General features: G+C 40.0%; 1 protein-coding gene across 3 annotated transcripts in view; it reads left to right on the forward strand.

Moving 5' to 3' along the window:
- Positions 1-18,364, forward strand: part of iqsec1b (IQ motif and Sec7 domain ArfGEF 1b) — a 363,229-nt gene that overhangs the window by 48,358 nt on the left and 296,507 nt on the right. The window lies entirely within an intron of this gene.

Consider the following 18,364-nt stretch of genomic DNA (forward strand, 5'->3'; position numbering starts at 1 on the left):
GAAAGGTGGTGATGTGTAGCTATACAGTAAATTTAGATTTTGGAGAATCAACATTTTTTTCAGTAAACAGATGACATAAGGGGGACAATCGAAATCTCAAACTGGTGAGGCTCGCTGCTGTGAGTTTTACAAGTTTGATTCCCTTTTTTGCTTTTATAAGTCTAGGTCCTTCAAGATGTGTGCGGTGAAATGTTGGAGTTCATAAACTGCTTTAACAGTTATTCATCGAGGTACTGGGGCATTGCTGTGGCGCTTGTTCCGCAAATCAGCTTTAATATTACTGATTTTATTATTGAGGTTTTCTACTGTGGGCTCAGAAACACTACACTCATTTACTCTGTTCAAGATCACCAAACTTTCTCTTTGTTTCCCTGACTGACTCAGTGACAACAGCTGTTTGTGTATTCTTGTTATAAAATCTCCATTTCCTCTGCTGAAAACTGTTTTTGTTGATCTTCTCTCAGTCTCACTGTTACGGCTCGCCATGTTTATTGCTGTTTATGAGTGGTAGGCATGCACAGCTCGAGTTTATTTGATGGGGTTTTCCTTTAATAATGGTGTAATCTGCACCTGCGTCTCTCTCATGGTGTAATTAGTCAACTAGACAATTATTTGCAGTCATGCATGCCGCTAACACTGCAGCCAAACAGGCCGTTCCATAACAGAACGTTAGGACTAATGGTCCCGTTCGTTAAATGACTGAATGTGCATTCAGGCCCAGAAGTTTCCCCTCAGAGGAGTTTTCTTTAATGGGTGTTACAAAGATTGATGTCACTGTCAAATCTGTCTCCGACAGAACCGGGAACAAGTTTTTATTATCTCTGGTTCGCTCTGATCCTGCTGACATTTTCACTCAGCCACATACAGACACAACTTCAAAAAAAGAGTGAGCAGAGTCAAGTTTTTCTACAAAGTAATCGTACAAAGGCATCACCTGAGCCGGTACAGAAACAGCAGGGTTCAGGCAGGAGGCAGGAAATGTCTGAGGAAGTGAGGTCAGAGCTGCAGCGTGGCTCTGGATGGGGTCTGAATGACAGGAAGAGAGCAGAGATGGAGATAAGGAAACAGGAAGAGACTGCTTTGAAAATCCTGCCTCAACTCTGACTTCTTGCTCACGTGGAGAGGCAGGAGGCAGAGAGAGGGATGAGGGTCTGTGAATGACATTCTCCAAAGGAATCAGACCTATCATACATTATTAAAGAGTCCACTGGTTTCTAATAACAAGGCTATATTTACTCAAGGACTTTCACAGCGCTGAGCTGCAGGACACATGACCAAATATATCTGTAGTAGGCTGAGGAGATGTGGAAGTGAAAACACATTTCTCAGAGGAACGTTAGATATTTATGCATTTGTCTTTCGATTCCTAAAAGTTGTAATGTGTGAATTTTTCATTTTTTCTCTCTGTTCTATTTGCATTAATGTTTTTTTTTTCAGTTTTATCATCAAGGATTAGAAAAAGTGTATCATATATTACTTCAGAGGGCGTTAATACCACAGAGCATCAAAACGCAGCTGTTTTATTCATATGTTATTAAATTTCTGGCCTCACACTCAGTGCATCAATCCTCTGAAATGTAATAAATATTTTTATTTGGGCTCAAACTACAGAGTTGGATAGAAGCGCAGATAAAGCCAGAACTGACAACTGATATTGAATGTGTAGAGGCGTCAGTCTTATTTGGATTTATTGTCCCACATTCCTCATCCCTGGAGTCCATAATTACATCCCTCTGACTGCCAATAACCCAGACTCCACTGATCATTTCTGTTTCATCCATAACTGTCCCGTATCAAAGTTTCCATGTTGTTATATTAGCTCCCCGATGCCCTAAAAACAAGCTTAGAACCTTGGATCAGTTGAGCGATGCTTTTGATTGGCAGTTGTAAAGGAAACGGAAGCGGGACCTTGGTGGTGCCGTGACTGCCAACTACATCTCACCAGGGTTTTCAGAGCTCTGCTGCTTCCCACTGCTGTGTTTGTAGGCCAGTGATTGACAATAGAAGTAATTAAGTTGTGTTAACTCGTCTTTGTTCATACATCCTGACTCAGTGTGTGTAACGTTTGATAGACATGCTTGATTTTGCAGCTACACGTTGCTCTGGCAGGTAGTTTGTTGTCTTAAATACAGAATTACATGCAAAGAAAATCACCTTGTAGGGTTGGATTAAAAACAGGATGTCTTTGATTCACAGCTCTGAGTCATGTTTACCTGGTCTGGGGCTAGATATGCATAGCTACATTTTGACCAGAGGTTCCAGGAACTATTACTTCCTGTTAAAACACTCCCGAGAGCTGATGTGTTCCTGTTGTTTCTCTCTGTAACGATCATGGGGCCAAAGACCCAGGTAGCTTTTTAGAAAGGATGGGCAGTAAGACAACAATGAAGGCTTTTAAGCAAATAATTATGCCATAGAAGAAGACAGGCAAGCTATGTAGCACTGCTGTTAGCCTGTTAGCATTAAGAATACACAACCTGTGATCCAGTTTCATAGCACTGGAGATGGATTTGTTGACACTTAAAAAATGAGAGTGGCAAAGCTTAAGCTCTTCAAATCCATTTTAAAAGGCGCAAAAGGCTTTGACCTGCGAACACGGCAGAGATCGACCGGTATCACAATTTGTGACAGTGTCACCAAAAACAAGAATTTAATTAAATGTGAAAGGTATTATAGGGAAATGAAATCAATAAAAGTGTGATTAGTGAAATTAATGAAAGAATTTCAGTACAATGGAAATAAATCCCTGTTAGAAAAAAAATGTAAGATAGGACAGGGTACCCGTGGTAATGTTTCCTTATTTTGGTTATGGTCAAAAAAGAAAAGAAAAGAAAGGACGAAATTATAAAAGGAGGACGTGGCGTTAGGGAAAGGGCGGAGAGGGGATCGCAAGGGAAAAGGACAATGAAAGAGGCGTGCCGATGGAAAGGGCCTGGAAAATAGGAAAAAGTAATTAACTGTCTGGGCAAAGTTGAAATAAACTTAAAATAAACGTCCTGGAGGTGGTTACTGGAGTGTGCTGCTAAATCCCTACGGATCCCTCGGATTATCACTTCCTAGAGCTGAGAGTGCGCAAGGAACGCACCGACAGCTTTGTGGATTTGACTTGTTCCAAGGGTGGTGAGAACGTTTTTTGCATTATTTCCTGGTATACCAGTGTTTTTCGGTTGATCGATCACGTTTTTGGGGGGGTTGTTTTTTTCCTGTGTGGATTACTTTCGGGGCTTAAGAAGATTTACTGCGGCTTTCGTTTGGAAAATGGACCAAAAAACTGTGTGAAATACTTTTTAAAAGGACTTGAAAAAAGGACAGGAAGGGTTATTTTCGTTAGAAGGGAATTTTTGCATTATTTAGAGTGAGAAAAGACTGTGTTTGGGGCTCTTTTTGAGAAAATATTCAAGTTTGAGTCTCATTAGGCAGTGGGTGTGCAGGGAAGGCGTTCTTTGATTTTGATTAAATGGTAAACTATTGTTTGATTTAAACACCGTCTCGTGAGAGTTCATTGATTTCATTTGTTTAACCTCTATTATTTGGGTCTGCTTCAATACCCCTTTGTGGCAGAATTTATTAGTTTCCTTAAAGTTCCCCCCTTGAGTGTTTTAACCCCAACTCGAAAAGGGTTGTGTCATTACAAGTTTAAGAATAAGCTTGTTGACAGACAACCTTCTAAGGGTTTTAAGTTATTGTTAAATATTTGAGAGCATTTTGACGTTCATAAAACTATGCTAGGATGCATTTCAGAGGACCTTTCCATGTTTAGAAAGCTGTCGTAAACTGGATAAAAGCACAGTGTGTGCTCTTCCAATCAGAGATGTTAAGCTTGCAGACCTCACCTCCTGAAGTCCTGGACCTCAGAAAAGTACTGCCTCCCATGTAGGGGTAAATTTGTCGCCCAGAACTAAATTGGAAGTGCACATAGTTCCAGGGATAGTTCCTATGGTAGAGACACAGCTGTGGTACCCCACTATTCACAGTTCCGTTGAAAACGCTGGATTATTCTTTTCAGTCTTTGTTCAGAACTTTGCAGTTAAGAAACTTTTAACACAATTAAGACAAATGACACAACATTGTTCCTGATGTAACTACCACTCATCATCTAATGCCTGGATTGCAGGACAGGGTCTTGTTCTGCCCCCCCTTTAGAGATGGTTGGGGTTTAGTTTGGTGTCACATGGTCACATGGGACTGACATTATTTCCTGACTCGAGAGACCAGACCGAGATGGAAACCCATGTTTTAGACAAGTTGTGTTTTCTCATGTAAAATGCCAACAGAAACTAACATTTTTGTCAACGTGTCAGCAGACAAAAGTGGAATAAGTTGGACTAAAAAGCTAAAAACTGACTCACATGCGATGTGCATTTTTTAGGAAAATATGGCTCTTGATATAGTCTGTAGACATCATCATTCAACTTTTTTTCAGTATGGTCTGACGTTAAAAAAGCAAACTAAAAACCACGAAAACTTGGTAATATAGAACCACAATCTATCGTAACAGAATTGAATTAGGAGAAACACGTAATGTTCCAGCCCAATTGTAAAAAGGTTTACTTCTGCTGTAAAAACAGAGTTTTTTGGCTTGTATTAGGCATGCAACAATTGATTATCTGGCCAATCAATCAGTTCCGATTTCTTAACTTTGGGGGATCGATGATCAGCGATTGCTGATCAGTGATCGGCCCATCCTTACATACTGATGGAACTGATCTTATATACCTCCAGGGAGGTGTGACAGCCTGGCTTTGTTGCTTTTGCTCTGTGACCTAAAACTCAGGACACTTTATTGGTTGATTAAGTTAAAACATAAAGGTTTTATTGTTTCACAGGTATGTTCAATGGTTTTCAATAAAATAAGATTGGAACACTGAAGGTATATACTGTCAGTTATAAAGCAATAACAAATAAAAAATGGTATCTGCCCAAATCAGTATGGGCAGGTCAGGCTTTTTAAAGATGGGTGATCGGACAGAAAATTGTCATTGGTGTACCCCTAGCTTGTATGTAACTTCTGGTACTTTCAAGGCTTCCACTTAGGACACTTGGGAATAGCAGATTTTAGTAATTCGGCATTACACTGGAGGTTGCCACTTGGTTGGACTCCTTTATTGATCTGATATGATGCCTGTGAGCATGTTGTCTCTGGGGTTGTATTGTCAGTTACGAATTGATCTCTTGGGGTTTGACCAATCAGGATCATGTACGTTGGTCTGCTCAGAAGAAAACAAATTGAGACATGGATAATTGTTTCTAAGACTTGACCTAAATGCTGCAGATAAAAAGGAGCCTGTCTTTATAATCAGTCCAGTCCACACAGGTTGTGTAATTCATTCCTTCTTCCCTCTTTGTCTGAACTTGTACGTCTGAGCGAGTATTAATAAATTCAGTCGACTCCATTATCTGAAGGAGGCTGGACTTCATGAAATAAATCCTGAGTCAAGCTGAATTGTTAACTCAGTGAATCATCAATCAGGCCTGTGTAGACTCTTCCTCAGACACCATGGCAGTGACCTCTCTTCCAACAAAAAGGCAAAAAGTCAGATTGAGATTCTAGCTCGAAGCAGAGTTTTCACCACTCCCAGACAGCTGAGCTGGTACAGCAGGCGCCACAGGACAGATTCCCATTAGACATGCACCTATTGATCGGTCGGCTGATCAATCGGTGCTGATTTCCTTAATTTTAGGTGATTGGTGATTGGCCCATCCTTACATACTGATGAAACTGATCTTATATACCTTAAGGAAGGTCTGACAGCCAGCCTTTGTTTCTTTTTACTCTGAGACCTAAAACCTAGTTTAGTTTACCGCAGTTTACTATATTAGTTGTTCAAGTTAAGACATAACGATTTTATTGTTCAGTGATTTTCATTGTAGGTTTATGCTGTCAGTTATAAAAAATGAAAAATGAAAATCGGTATCAGCAGGTCAGGCTTTTTAAAGATCGGTGATTGGTGATCAGACAGAAAACTGTGATCGGTGCACCCCTAATACCTATTCCCACATTTTGTTTGTACATCCTTATCCTTCCTGTCTCTCATGAGTTGACCTCAAATCGAGACAAAAAGCCCCTAAAAAAAAAAAAATCCAAGACAGATTAAATCAGACAGAGTGAGAAATAGCGATGGGAAACTTGATTCTTTTTACTGAATCGAGTTTAAATGAGTCACTCACCAAAGTGAATCGGGTTTTTGAGTCGTTTGAGTCACTCGAGTCAGTTACCCAGAAAAGGCATAGAAATCTATATTTCATTCATAGGTGATTTCATTCATGAGATTCATAGGTGGCAGCGGTGCTGTTTTAATGAGAGATCAGCATAGACTGGAGAATAAAATGCGAGATGACAGCAATATGGCGAGGCATTGCAAGTTGGAAAAGTTTGCAAACTCAAGTGTCTGCGCCAGCGGGAGGTGAGTGCAGGGTTCCTACAGCTCAAGGCAAGTGAAATTCAAAACTTTTTAAGACTTTTTTAATGACGTTTGATTTCAAATTTAAAAATAAGTCAACAACAAACAACAATTGAAACAAACAAAACTAACAAACAAAAACACCACATGAATTACCTGGGTTAGAGGAAACTTTAACACAATGTTTATTTTACATAAAACATCACTTTTTACCTTTTTTAACCCTATTTTTACAACTTTATGCCTATTTTGCCCCCATTCATCTTTTTTGGCCACTGTCACAACCATTTTTAGAATTTTTATGAGGTTTTTGAAATTTAATGTCAGATTTATGTCTCAATTTTGCTGCCATAATCAATTTCCCTAAGCCACTTTTGGATTTTTTTTGCCAATTTTTCCTCATTTTTTTCTCTCTCCAGGCACCCTAGGTGGAACCAAGACATGCGTCTGCTTTTAAAAGTTCCTGGTGCAACCACATAACTGTTTTGTTAGTTCCGCTAATGTAATTATGTGGTGTTGCCACGAGAGTAAATCAGGAAATTATTTAGAAAAATAGACAAATGTTACTTAATATTTTTTTACTTCAAACTAACATAAATCTTACCAATGTGTTCAAATTTTTAAGACTTTTGAAATTTGGATTTAAGACTTTTTAATGCCAATTCAGGCCTTATTTTTAGAATTATGAATTCGATGCCTTTTAAGACTTTTCAAGGATCCGCAGGAACCCTGTGAGTGAGATTATGTGCTGTGAGTCGAGCCGTGCAACGTATTAAGCTATTGAGTGATTCGTAACTCACGGGGAGGAAGTGAGTGCTTTGAGTCATTCTGTGAGTGAGTTAGTGCGACCCGTATGTGCTAAGAGTTGAGCCATGCTACGTACGTTCGAGCTGGCGAGTGACTTGTATGTGTTTTGAGTCATACTAAGAGTGAGTTAGTGATCTGATGTACTGTGGGTGAGTTAATGACCTGTATACACTGTGAATTTAGCCATTCTATGTACCAGACATTCTCCCGTGATGTGAGTGAGGGGCTGGGCTACCGTGAGCTTTGTGCTGAGTCAGTAAATGAGTCATTTGGGGCGAAGAATCATGATTCTCGAGTCAGTAAAGTGATTCTCGGGCATTGAACGATTTGTTCATGATTCGCACAACACTAGTGAGAAGCAAGACGAAAAAGCTTCAGAGAGATTTAGTGTGTTGCAGCTCTTTATTTCAGCTCCTTGGTTGATAAGTTGCTTGCTTGCTTATGGCAGTCCATCGTTGTCGATGACGACTTCATAACTCCCGGGGTGGGGGGTGGGGGTCAGCGCTTGGCGCGTTCATGCCACCTCATGTGGCTGTGTAGACCAATTGCTGATCTGCACACTTTTCCAAATGTGGTGCAAGTGTGTGTTGAACCTGGTGGGATAGTTCTTGCAGCGCGCTCACGCTGCTGCCTGCGCTTCTCTGAGCGCCTCAGTGTTGTCTTCTCCTCCAGGTGGGAGACTCCTGAGAGGCAGGAGCGCCAGGTGTCACGGTCTGCTGCTATCGCTTCCAGGTTGTTAGGGGGTATGTTACAGTTTTTAAGTAGCACCTTCATGTGGTCCTTGTACCTCTGTTGTTGCCCTCCTGCAGACCTCTGGCCGGACCGGAGTTGGCCATACAGGATCTGTCGAGGTATGCGAGTTGCAGGCATGCGGAGCACATGACCCAGCCAGCGGAGTTGCCTACGGGCTAGAAGTGCCTCTATGCTGGTGGAGTTGGTGCGTTCATAGACTTCAGCATGGGCCATATGGTGCTCCCAAGTTATTCCTAGGATCCTTCGCAGACAGCGGATGTGGAAGGCCTCCAGTGATCGTATGTGCCGCCTGTAAGGTGTCCAGGCTTCAGAGCCATACAGCAGTGTGGACACACATACTGCATGGTACACTGCAGCCTTTGTTGGGTTGATAAGTAGCTTGACGAAGCTGACACTTGCTAACTCACATTTCTTGCAGGCCACACTTATCATAATTACCTTTTAGATATGTCAATCAGTCCAAAACGATACACTGGGGTCGAATGGCAATTGCACATAAGGGGACTTTTAATTGAAGTTTCAAAGAGTCTTAAGAGTGATTTGTCTGTTTTAGTATTCTTACTTTGTTCAGCATTTATCAGCGTCCTGGTTTTTATTGTATGTTTGACGGTATGCATCAAAGTATTATCTCAAGGTCAAGCCAAAATATGGAGAAATTTATCCTGATATGGTGTAAAATCAAGATATCAATATAGAGATATGAAAAAAATGTGGTATCATCCAGCCCCAATGTTCACTGATGGGGTTGTGAGAACAAAGAGCTTTGTAACCTTCTCAACACTTGGGTCCAAAACGTAGCATTCAAAGTAAAACTCGCCCCAATCACTTTCACCATTTTGTCAGCAACAAACTCTGTCTCTGAACAAAATCCCATTCCCTTTAAACTCTCGCCGCTCCCAGTTGCACAAGGGATGTCACCTCTTCAGTTAAAGGTTTTTCTGTCTGGCTTCACTGAAGAGGATAAACATGTTGGAAGTCATTTTTCCATTTGCTTTTCACTCCTTTCACCATCTGCCACTGGCAGAAACTCTGACAGCTTTTGCTCCATCTGCACTGGCACCACAGCAGACCCCCGTCCTGTTTTTGTGCTGTAAAGCAATCCAACAGAGTTGAAGCCAAGTTGACGTGGTAAAAAAACAAAAGTAGAAAAAAAAAAAAAAAAAAAGCAGAGCATAGCTGAGAGTGTGCCAGGCCCATGTCTCAGAGGTGGTCTCATTTGTTTCTCCTAATTATTATGATTTCTTCAAATGATTTATTGATGAGGAAATGCTCGATGCTCCCCCTCCTTTAGTTTGACAGAAGGATTGCTCTTTTGAAATATCGAACTGACTTCTTTCTGTCGTTAAACATTTCACTGATGCATTGGATTAGATTTTTCTGTCCTGCAAGAGGGAAACAAATGTATTTGACGGATGTATTATCTGGATATTGGTTGGTCCAATTAGTTAATGGAATAGAGCCAGATACATGTAGGAAACCCAGTATTGACTTTATCCTCTGTCTCTGCTGGAAGGAAGCTGCTGGAACAGATACTATTGAATCTTGCCTGATTTAAAGTGCATGGTTGTGTCTGGACTCATGTCAAAGGCTACAGTGAAATGATCCTGAGAATGTGGTTTGGCATTGCATCATGGTCACTAAATACTCGCTTCAATACAATTCTTGCAGATGAGCTTTTCTACAGTGGGTTATTGCAGCTAGGCCCGGGCTGATGACAAATTTTGCTTGATGATATATTGTTCTATAATTATCAACGATAAATTACATCGTCAGCAATATTTTTTGAGACCAATTTAACCACCAGTACAAAAGTAACATATCATAACAATGCAAAGCACCCTCTCAAATGCAATAAACTTTTATTTCTCATGAGTATTTTTTCAGTTTTAAATGGAATATCATTGACTTTCAAATATCCTAACAAACACAAAAAAATGTATTTAAGGGCAGCATTTCTTTTGTGATGTAGCAAACAACACTCTCTGTGTCAATGTCAGTTCTCATCATCCAGGTCAGAGTTATTCTGAATGCTCCAAACCGAGGAACTGGACTGCTCAGAGTAGGGATGTCTCGACACAGATTTTTTGACTTCAGATCCAATTGGATCCAAATTTTCATGATGTTTTGCCAGTACCAATCCAATATTGATCCAATTTCTCTGATGAATCCTGTACTTTGTTGAGTGATTCTGTTGTAATGACGAATCATATTTGTTAGGGATGTCCCAATCAACATTTTTTTCCTTGGATCCTGATTATTTAATATTGAGTATATTGAGGCCAATACCAAGTCCCAATCCAATTTTTGGGTTTGGAGATACACTTTGCTGAAGAAGTGAGAAAATGAAGCAGCACAGTTTTTTGTGTGTGTTAACAACACTGAATAGTATAAAATAACAGTTAAAGCTTATTAAGTCCATTTAACTGAGTCCAGCTAGTTTTGAAATTAAAACCCTCTGGATCCCAAACTCATCGCCGGGATCATAATACCACTTATTTTTGAATACATGGCATTTATAAGCTACTAGTCCAATCCAAAAACTCAAAACACTAGGTTAATCGTCAGATTCTCAAATTTCGGAGGGTACTTGAATGTATCAAAGACAAAGCTGGAAACACGTCGTAACATGACCCAGAAGATGGGAGAATTTCCTCAACATTGCTTTGAATTTCATGTCTTCTCAGCAAATTTGCCGAAAATGACTGGTTTGCTCGCTAAATGTAGTTAAAAAAAAACACGCTTCTTACAGCTTTCAGCAAACCCGGAATGGTGGATAACTTTTATGCATGTAATACAGCACGCTAAAATCAACGGCTGCCCTGGAAGCAACTCTCCGAAGATGTCGGTGAGAGACTTCGAACGTACATATTAGACACCAACTGGACTGTGCCTGCTTTTCCCCTTTCATGGAAATATTTATTTTACTACAAACTGAATAATAACTTTAACTGACCTGAACTATCCATGGCAAAGGATCAATCTAGTGTGCTGTGAGGCTCAGCAGAAACACTGGACAAACTTCTGTTGTCAAACTGTTCACACCGTCATCACATCCTCACGTTACTACAGACTGTGCTGTCCCACTTCAGTGAAGCAGACTGAACGGAAGGATTTGCCGTGTATAACTGAGATGGCATAAACCTGTGTCCCACCTTCTCAGAGCTTTTTTGGGTGCTGTCGTCCTTTGTCTGTGGATATGTGTCTGTTCTGCTAAAGCCCAGAAACAGCGGAGCAGCCTTTTCTCTGTAAGTGAACGACGTTGCACGTTTAAGTTTATGTTTAAGGATGTTTAGGTCGAGCTGAAAACCTCTTGAAAAGATCGCAGAGCAAAGATGTGGCTGTTGGGCTGTCTTCACTTTCTAGTTTGATGTATTTCCACACTGCTGACACTGAAGCCACGGAGTTGTTAGTGCTAAGCTAACGAACTTTACCGTGTTTGTTTGTTTTCGCCCTTTGAGCAGTTTGTCCCTGACGAGTTACCATAGGGTGCTGTAAAGCAGATATCATTGCTGTAACGTATCTAGTTGTCCACATGTGTTCTGTAATAAAGCTAGGTGTCGCAGCTGTGCCTTATTTCATAATTCTCTCATCAACTGTATGAGGCTGGGCACACTTAAAGCGTTTGGTTTAACTGTCACGTTGGCATTTGGCAGCAATTTTGGCTTTATGACAGCTAGCGTGAATGATCGTAGCTAGCTAGAACTCCCGATACTTGAAAAAAAATGTCAAAATTGTCCCGATCCAATACTCGGGATTAGGATTGGGACATCCCTAATATTTATTGTATCAACGTGAGCCCTCATGGTATCTCCTGGAGGAACACTCACTTCAAATGTTGAAAGATGCTGTTCCACTATCATTGCTTTCCAAATAGAAGTAGTCCCACACAGCGGACATGTTTGCAACATGGTTTGATTTACAACAGCCGTAAAGTGTGACAGTGCTGAAAACATGTGAAATTGGATCAAGATTATGAAAATGAAAATGTTATTCTCCAAAAATTGCCATATCCATCGCTGATACCCATCAATGTATCGGCTCAGGATGTCCCTAGTTTAGAGTTTGTGAAGGTGTTTCACCTCTCATCCATGAGGCTTCATCAGCTTCATCCCAAACTATAAACAGACCAGTTGTCTCTGTTTAAAACGTTCAGAATACACTTTCTGCGAGTGCACACCATTTCATGCTGTTCTGTTTGTATTAACTTAGTTAATCAAACTCCTCAGTGAGTGTTGACTGTCAGGATGAAGGCCCCAGCTGGGAAAACTGGGTCTGGTGGTTGTGTTTTAGGTGGGCATGTGTGTTTGTTGTGTTGCCTTTTGTTATTGCTGCACACTGGCTCGTCCATGTTGATGGGCTCACCTCGTTTATTTAGTTTCAAGCTGAAATATTAACCTCCTGAGGTTGCGTTTTTGGGAGAGTCTGTTTGTCTGTGAACAACATAACTCAAAAACTAACAAACAGATCTTGATGAAATTTTCAGGAAATGTTCAAAATGGGATAAGGAAGAAATGATTAAATTTTGGAGGTGATCTGGATCACTGTCTGGATCCAGGACTTTTTTAAAGGATTTTTTATCATTGTGAGATAGGGCCGTTTTCACCATATGTGTATATTACTCCACCATAAATGGTTGGATTGCTTTGCAAAACAACACAAGACAAGGTTACAATAATTTCTGACAAATGTAAAAGTACGATCCAGATCATGGCAATATTCTGGATACTAAGATCTGGAATATGAAATATGTACTGGGTCATCATAATTTTCAACACTGTCAGGAAAATAAATATCATACAAACCTGCTACCTGCCAGGGAAATTATCAAGTTCATTTATTATATGATTAATTGATTAATTGACTATTGTCCCAGGCCTAATCGCAGCTGACATTTGCAGCAGAAGAGAAGGAGAATGTGACGCTAGGATGAAATATCAACAAAATACAGTGGCTGCAAACGTTACTGTCCTTTTTTTACAAAGTGGCTGAAAATAGACCTGAAAGATAATTGATATCTTGTGCGCGTTCTTCTCTGTGAAGCCGCTGCCATCCCACTGGCAGACTGATGTTGATATGTTTGATGCTGTCATCTGTGGGCTTCAGCGATGATAGATTCAGATCAGCGTTCCTCTTTTATAATCCATGTTCTTTAATGTAGGAGCCCTAAGCAACACACTTTTTTTTTCTTTCATGTAGTTCTGACTTCCCCGTGGTCACAGATGTAATGAGGAATAATATCTCTGCAGTATGCTGGAGCATATTAAATACTCTGCCTCTCCACTCCTTGAAGGCATAAGTGTTCACACCTCAAATCACGGCCACAATAAGCTGCAGACATTCTGCCACTGGCTTTTATTATGACAGGGGAATTAAGATGCTGTAGCCATTAATACCACGCTATTAAATGACTTATCAACTCACAGTGTGAATGCAGTACAAGCTTTTAATTTGGACTCAATCACTGGCAAATGTGGCAGTGCACCTGCAGTTTACATTATATGAATTATGCAGGAGGAGACATGAACATTCAGACCTATGGGAACCCCTTTGGGTCATGTTTTAGATTATAGCTTTAAAGGTACCACGATACTGCAAATATCTATTCAGATATAGTTCCAATGAATGCAAGAACAATTTGATATCTGTGCAGTTACAGAGGTCATGAGAAGGTAAAAGGTACGACACCCGCCTCCCTCTGTTAAAATGAGGTGTTCTCAACTGTAAGATAATTTTTGTAATTTAACCCTTTAAGCCCTTTCCCCTTTTTTCTAGGTCCCTAGTAGAAAAATGACACACCTAGTTGATAAAAAAATGTCTCTGAATTTGCAAGGTTTATTGGAACACTTGTGAAGAGGTGTTCAGAGGTGTCAGTAATGGTATTTTGGTCACTGACCTACAGTGAATGGGAACCTTTCACATTTGAAACAATATGGTACCAATGCCCAGTACCTGGCAAATTGTATCAGTATTCAGCAATACCAATTTTCGGTACTTTTGTGTGTGTTCATATGGTAATGAATGTTAATTTGTTCATAAAAAAAATCTCTAAGTTTTTCAATTTAACATATTTATTCCTTAATATATAAACTTGCCATGCTGTGTTTATGGCCAGCATGGCAAGCACACCAGCATACCTGAATTGGTACTGGGTACTACAGACAGAATTCAGTTGGTACCTATAAAAGAACCTTATGCAGTGCCCATCCCAAATGACTTGACAAGTTTGTAGCTGAGTTTCTCCTGTTCAATCTGATGTACAGTATGACTATATTCATTTGTGGTAAGTGCTTTATTTTATGCCCTTTGTTGTGGAGCAGCCTCAAAGTCCCTCAGTTAGGGGACCTAAGAGTTTAAGGGATAAAAAAAAAAGAAAAATAAAAACAAAACACATTTTTGTCATTAACATGGCAAAAGAACCCCTTTTTTTAAATTCAGTTTATTTCAGCTAATCGTGCCATTTTGTACATATTTATACATTTTATATGCCAAAAAATAAATAAATAATAGGTCCACATTGAAGAAAAAAAAGTTAATTAATGAAATTAGTCTAATAAATTTACAAGAAAACTAAATTCTACATTCATGGTAATAAAACCATGAATTAACAAGATTACTGTCAAAAGGGTTACTTGATAAGATAGCTGAGAAAATGGGGCTTTGTTAAGATCTTTGGTGAAGTTGATTGATTTGTTGATTTGATTTTTATTTCGGTCATGTCAGCACACTTATACGATATCACACATTTTCAATAGATGATCACATTGTACATGTCCGAAAGGGAAGACGGGAGAAGCAGAGCTTATCTAGTCCCATCCCCATTTCCTCAATATTTAGTCTCCTCTTTTTCACATATCATCAGATTATTATGAATATTGATTCCATCTATAGATGTATGACATAATTTTTGATTGTCTTTTAGTGTCCATATTTGATTGTTAATGTCCATCACTTGTCTTACAACATCACTACATTCACTATCATTGTTTTGGAACATTTTGTCCTTCCTGCTGTCTTACAGACCAAACAAACCCACGTATTTACGTTTCAGCATTCTTCAGTCTTGACAATTTTGGATGATACACACTTAGCTATTATCGTTTTCATATCCGTTAAAAAGTTAAAAAGATATCCACAAATTCAGCTTTCCCTGATGGTTAACTCATCAGTAGAACATTGCTTTTACAAATCGACACTGTCTGCAATTACAGCAAGGTAGCCTTAAAGCTACAAATGTATTTTCCTCAAAACGAACCGCCCTCGGCGCTGGGGAACTTGTATTGTCCTGTATGCAGAGTTGACTCCTGTTTGAGTGAAATGTCTAAAAAGTTGCAGCACCAATGAAATATGATCCCTTAATATTAAACAACTTTACCCAGAAGATGTATAGCACTAGTAAAATCATTTTACACATATGTGATCTCACATTTTTTATACTACATGTCTTAGATCCTCTCAAAAAACTAAGTATATTCTCCTAAATTTAGACCAGGACTTTTGACAAAGAAGATATCTCAGTCTTTCAGCTGAGAGTGAATTCAGAAGGACGTTTCGAGCCAAGCCAACTCAAGAAAAACGACACCGAAGGGCACAAGTCTTCATACTTACATAGAGGAAACAGTGTTACAGCATGTTTATAATGACAGCTTTTAGTTATAATATAGATTAAAACATTTGTCACAAACAACTGGACTTCTGATTTCATGCCATGACAGCCACAGTATTCCTCCACTGGTTTGAAGAGCTCCTAAAGCACCAGGGAGAGCAGTTCCCCTCCAGCACTCCACCATAAGGGAGAATAACGGATGACAGCCACTGTATTGTTATACCCCAGTGAACTGCTGTGCAGCTGGAGACTGCTGCAACTCGGATCCCCCAATGCAAAGTCAAGATGATAAAGTAATACTCCTCCAGAGAAAACAGAGCCCACTGCGTGTACTGATAATGCAGTTATTCAAATATTAGTGGGACTGTGATGACAATACATTTTCCATTAGTCCGCAGTGTAGATAGGCTTCTCTGCACTCATTGTAACAAACAGCTTAATCTTACTGTACATTTAACAGAAGAGCTTAAGGACTTCTGCAAAAGCCCTAAGATACAAATGTCCTTCATCCTGATTGAAGGGGTAAGGACGTGTCTGAGGCAGAGAAAGTGGTGCAAATATTCAGCTAAAAGGCAGAAATATCCCCGCCATGCATTAAAGTATTAAGACTCAGGAATTTTAAAGATATTTCACTGGAAGAATTACTCTGAATTTCAACAAGTTCTCTGGTTTAAAGTTGACCATGGGTAAAATGTAAAATGTCGAGAAGTCTAATGGGTAAAAATGTGTTCTCTTCTTTTAGCATAGTGGTATGAGCACTCTAAGTACTGACGGCTAAAAACCTAAAAGAAGGAACCCTGCGCAATTCCACGTTCTGGTTTTGTCTGAGTTCTTCTAACAAATACAGGCTTGATTTCTACATTTTGAAGAATCTGTAAGAATAGATGCACTTATTGATTTTCTATGTTGTTTACGTTACAGTGTGTGGTGGCAGATGATCGACAACAATGAAAAACACAAATGCAAAAGCAACAAAACAATGGAAGTACAGTCACAATGGGAAGGTTAACTTTAGCAGTTTTCTTAAGCCCCATTTCCACCAAATAGTCCAGTTTAGATCAGTACGGTTTGGTATGGGTTGGCTCGGTTAAGCCTGGACCTGTTCGTGTTTCCACAGCCAAATGTGCCCCGTCTTGGTAGGCGGCGTGTAAGCCAGATGCTGATAGCCACACCAGTTAAATATTAGTGTGACGCGGTAGCAACCCAACCATACACCATAAAAAAAAATGGACATCACCTTGCTCGGCTCAAAGTGAGGTCTCCACAAAAACTGCTCCCCCTGGTGGCTGGCTGCAGTATAGATAAAAAAAATCTCTCTCTCCAGTTATTACAGATGGGCTGTGGTCAAACTTTAAAAAATTAGTACACCTGATGGAAATGTTTCTTAGGTCTGATTTTTGTGGTGGTTTGAAGATATAGGTTGGCTGCCTTGTATTCAAGTCTTCTTTTTCTCAAAGGTTTTGTTTTCATTAATTATACGAGGTAAAAAAAAATGGTTTTACGTCACGTTTAACAATGACGGACAGCTGCCGTTCTTACGTATTTTTTGGGGGGGATTGTAAAATATGTCAGGAGGTAGAATCAAGAAGTGATTAGACTCTCGTGAGAAAAAGAATATATATTATTTTTCTCACCCGGCTCCACTCAGATTCTCCCAGAATCCCTCACAGCCTCCACTGCGCAGACTTTGGCTGCACAACCGCTACCAATGGCTGCGCCTGTGACAGGGGAATTGTGGCTTCAAAACCATACAATGGTAAATGGTGGAGCCATGCTGTCCACTCCATGTACAGTCTTTGAGCTCAACACAGTGTACCCTGCTAATTAATCCAACAAAGAAGAAAAACATGACTTAGTAAACAAAGAGCAACGATGGAAAAAATCCAGGGATTTGTCTTCTTTGTGATTGGCATGTGGCTCTATGTTACAAAGTGCAATCAAGCTTTGTTTCAGAGAATGCTGTGATCTATGAGGAGAAATACAGCCGCTGACTGTGACGATTCTTTTGACCAATCAACAGTCTGCAGTGTTGAAGCTTCACCTTCTGGGGTTGGATTGGTTTAGTCTGACACCCCAACAGGTCACAAAAAGTGGTATGGCTCATCTCAGTTATTTGGGGATCTGTCACGGGATTAGTCAGTGGAAACGCCATAAAATGCGTGCTATACCGAGACAAACCGAACTGTAACTGAGGAAGGTTTTACAACCAAGTGTTACCAACATAAGGAGAAATGTAAATGTGACGGTGTACAAATGAAGTGCCATCATGTCAATTAGATAAATTCACATGAATGCTATTTAGACTGTAAAATGAATAAATCAAACCTCATTTATAAGAGCGGCAACTCTAACTTCGGCTGTGATGCGGTGCTATGTGAAAATAAAATCAACTTGACTGCCAGACACAGCGGGCTGCCCCCCTATACAATGGTAGGGGGAACACTGGCTGGGAATCATGTGCAATAATCCTACTGTATGCTGGATTTAAATGCAGATTGAGTTTTTCCTTCCTGGCCTGGTGTCACGTGCTGAGCCTATAGGCCAAGGGATCAATAGAAATCCACTTGACATTAAAAAGAGGCTGTAGTGTCCTGTGTGTCCCTCACATCAGGTAGGGATCCTCTGCTGCTTCTTCTCCGTGGGCTGTAAACCTTCCCAGAGCAGAAACATGTTCTTTAGGTTATCACAGCAGAGAAACACAAAAAATGATTGTGATGATGGATTTATTAACACAGACCAAATGCCCTTTTTTGGTTCTGCTTGATTGAGAATCTGACAGTGAGATTCCATCCCAGTTTCA

The sequence above is a fragment of the Halichoeres trimaculatus genome, unplaced genomic scaffold (assembly GCF_033239565.1).
Source record: "Halichoeres trimaculatus isolate MK-OKI-2021-1 unplaced genomic scaffold, fHalTri1.1 fHalTri1_scaffold_1, whole genome shotgun sequence".
NCBI classification, from domain to species: domain Eukaryota; kingdom Metazoa; phylum Chordata; class Actinopteri; order Labriformes; family Labridae; genus Halichoeres; species Halichoeres trimaculatus.